The following is a 3652-nucleotide window of genomic DNA, read 5'->3' as shown; positions in this document are numbered from 1 at the left end:
TTAAGGCCTTGTGTAGTCTTGGCAGAAGTGGATGGATTTTGCCCAGAATACACAATTTAGTGTTAATTATCCCTTCCTGCTGGGCTTTAGAGCACAGAGCTTTCAGTTTAAGAACAACAGCTACAAGAGCTAATGAATTGCTCTGTTACCAGGAAGCAAACCCTTTGCAAAGTGCAGAGGATCCTGCCCCAATGCAGGTCACACGGAAACTCTTCAACAATAGGAGGATGGAATTTGTTAACTCTTCAGGGAAGGAGAGAGCATCACCAGCATCACTGCTGCTAGGGGGAACACCCCAACACAAAAGAGCATCTTGCCCCCCCAGGACACAGCAAATCATACTGTAAAAGTAAGGGAAGAACACTCCCCTCATCAGTCAGTGAGAGGCTGTAGAAAAGGAAGGAAGAAACATGGCTGAGATTCATTTCTTTCCATGTAACATACAGTAAAGTCTGTATTTTCTGCTTCCATTTGGGGGAGTATATAGGAGCCGGATTAAACTGCTGCATTCCAAACCCCACTTCTCACATGCATTTATGCCACATCTAAGATAGTCTATGCACCTGTCACTAGGGCTCCACTGACAGACCACTTCTCTTTTGCTGATACTCCTTGAGATGAGAGAGCTTTGCACCACTTTGCTGGCAATTCAGCTGCAGGTAATGAATTAACAGCACATGGGAGTCATGCTTGGAACCAATAATAATTTAATTCACCTGCACTGGAACTTAACCATCCAGCAATAGCCATTGCAGAGTGCCTCTCTACACAGCTGATTTAGGAGCTTTATAGACCTACATGTGGTGATCATTTGATTCTGAGACTGACACGTTACCTGAAGGAGAGTCCAAACTACAGTCTAGCATAGCGAGTATTTTGGCTGGTGGTGACCACATTTTAGCTACTCTTTCAAATGCAGTCTTTTAGGTGTAGATGCTCACTTACTTGAATATCCTTACAAGAGTAGGAAATGAAATACTGAAATATAGAGCAGATGCTTCAGTACCTTGGACTAGATCCATTATTGACACAGGACCAACATTACACCCTTCTCAAAGATACTTTCTCACTTGCTCATATGTTGTACAGATGTAGGCTGCTGGCAACGATCTCTAAGGCAAAGTGGGCAACTTCCAGAATTTCAGCTACCCTTTGTCTCCATTTCTGGTGCAAGATTCTGGACAGTTTATTCTCATTTGGGTCTCTGTAGTTGTCATACTAATATATCCTCATTAATGCCATATTTTGGCTCCCTCTTGAAAACAGGGTAAGGGAGACACCACTGGATGAATGGAACAACATCCAGCACTGGAGGCAAGGGATGGTGTCTGTCCCCAGGAGCATTACTGCAGGCCACTGAGATAACCCTGTGATCTACCTGCCAACATGCAGAGGTTTTAACAGCAGCTCTTCCAGAGAGCCTGTGGCAAAAGTCTTCAACGGCTTGGAATTGCAACTACAAGCACCAAGAAGTAAAAGTCTATAAGGAGTGAGAATCTTTCTTCCTGAGTCAGTTGAGGAAACAGCTGTATGAAGCCTGACATCCCTTTGCCAAGACAGCCGTGAACATCTTCCATCACATTCAGATGCAGCTTCCTGTCTCTAGAACAAGTTGTCCAGCAGTGGCTCTCTGGGAAACACCAGGCGAAAAAAGAGAAATACCAGATTGATTAGAGGGAAGATTTTATTCTGTGAAATGAAGATAAATCTGCAGCTTTATGACTGATGGTTTTACTGTGAGGTACTGCATAACAGGCTTAAGTAATGCTGAAGTATGACTGCCTCCTGTTTTATCTGGCTATAGTGTTTCTCCTTAGCTCATTGAGTCTCAGAGAAGGTTGTGAAGAACAGAAGCCTTTCAGAGCTGCAGCCTGCTTGCATGTGAATCCTTCTTGCCTGGCCACAGTAATAAGCATGAGAAGCGCATACTGAAGTCATTCTTCATAATGTTTTGCCTTGTAACATTTGAAACTGAAGAAAGCTTCTTTCTTTTACAAATAAATATTGAGCTAATTGCAGTAATATACATGAATCAAAGCCACGTATTTTGGTGAATAAAAGGCAGAACATCTACTCGGCATCTGGACAGCCCCAGTTTCCAGCATGAGCAGGTCCATGGGGGAGCAGCATGGGCAGGCATCTTGAGGGAAATCAAAGCAAGTGGATGCCCTGTTTCCAAGCCCCCATGGGCCTCATCATGGAGCCTGCAATGGCCCATCTCTCCTACTGGTTGGCCTGCCCTATTTCTTGAACAATTTTAGCAGGGTTTGCCATGCTCCTTTTCTGTCTACATGGCCTCTACCTTAGTACTGTCTCAAGAGACAGGAGAGACTCGACCTCGACAAACCTGCTGCCCACCGTGTCCAGTAGAAAGAAGCCAGGGCAACTCCCACCTTGGAAAGAAAAGCATTGATTTACCTCTTTATACAAGACACTGAGGATGCTCCATCAACACCTTCCCCACCCAGCTCCTCAGAGGGCAAGTTGCTTGTCTTCTGTCCCTTACTTCTTTTTTTTTCTTTTGAAAAAAACTCAGTTGAAAAACTGAGAGGCAAGTCCCCACATGGGAAACAGAGCTTTTGATAAGCAGCTTGAAGCAGATCCTGCTGGAGGGGAGTTAAGCAGGGGTGTCAGACAGTAAATGTTGAGCAGACCCAGAGACATACATTTTCTTTTGTGCAGTGTCTTCAAGCCCAGTGCCTTGGGTGTGCTGTGGCATGGGAGAATTGCACCACACACGTGGGATTTAATATGTTGCAGCAAAGTGCAAGAAAGCCATGGTTTGTCATCCCTTCACATGAGGCTTGGGATGTGAGCAGTAAGTACAGGACAGCCCATATTGCACAGGGCATCTGGCGACTGAACGCCAAGTGACCTCCATACTACAGGCAATGCTCCAACCCCATCTGCATGGCTACAGCTTTGCTCTCCTAGAGCTCCTACGCTTCACCAGCTAGGCATTACTGAAATTAGATCCCACAGCATGCCTGTAGATAATGATTTATACTTATCTTTCCTCTAAAGATAGGGAAACTGGAGCAGAGACAAGATTTTTTTCTCCTGCTGTTGTTTCCACCCCTGAATGTGCTGTCTGTGATCCAGGACATCTGCCTCCCACTCCAAATATTCTTGCACTGGGTCAGGATGCAGGCCCCTGGCTGTCCCTCCCAGGCAGTTCTGCTACCTGGCTTTGACAAGGGGGCAACACAAAGCAGAAAGAACCACTCGGACACCCACCAAAAATGTTTGGGTTCTCTTCTGGTTTTCAGTAGGGCAACATATTGCCTGCCTGGGGGCAGGGAGAATGAGGCTGAGCTTTAGGAATTTTTTGGAAGGTCTGCTGATCATCAGTCATATAGATATAAAAATCTTATGAGGGTGTGTAAACTCTGCCATCCTCTTCACTGGAGAGTCACCGATAGACACTGGGTAAAAACTAGTGAGGCAATGGACACTGGTGTATTTCCTTTTTGTTGTCACCATTGACAGAAATAGACAGTTTATGTGTTTTCTGACATGATGTAGACAGCAAAACCTAGATCTGAAGTAAGTGCTTGTAATAACTATCGGCCCCTTCATCAGGCACCCAGAGGTCCCTGCTGCTCTTGCAATCAGGGCTACCTCAGTGCCAGCGGGTTGGTGTACCTTCCCT

General features: G+C 45.4%; 1 long non-coding RNA gene across 1 annotated transcript; it reads right to left on the bottom strand.

The window, feature by feature from the left end:
- Nucleotides 1–690: 690 nt before the first annotated feature.
- Nucleotides 691–2518, bottom strand: LOC130611761 (uncharacterized). The gene is made up of 2 exons (XR_008975308.1): nucleotides 2419–2518; nucleotides 691–1630 (listed from the first exon to the last, which is right to left on the bottom strand). It is a non-coding gene; the product is annotated as an uncharacterized LOC130611761 (long non-coding RNA).
- Nucleotides 2519–3652: the final 1134 nt, after the last annotated feature.

This window comes from Pezoporus wallicus, unplaced genomic scaffold (genome assembly GCF_028554395.1).
Source record: "Pezoporus wallicus isolate ANWC-B61680 ecotype Strahan unplaced genomic scaffold, APGP_CSIRO_Pwel_v1 scaffold_2584, whole genome shotgun sequence".
Lineage (NCBI taxonomy): Eukaryota > Metazoa > Chordata > Aves > Psittaciformes > Psittacidae > Pezoporus > Pezoporus wallicus.
The sequence above is the reverse complement of the archived record's forward strand: the minus strand, read 5'-3'. Positions and strand labels throughout refer to the sequence as shown.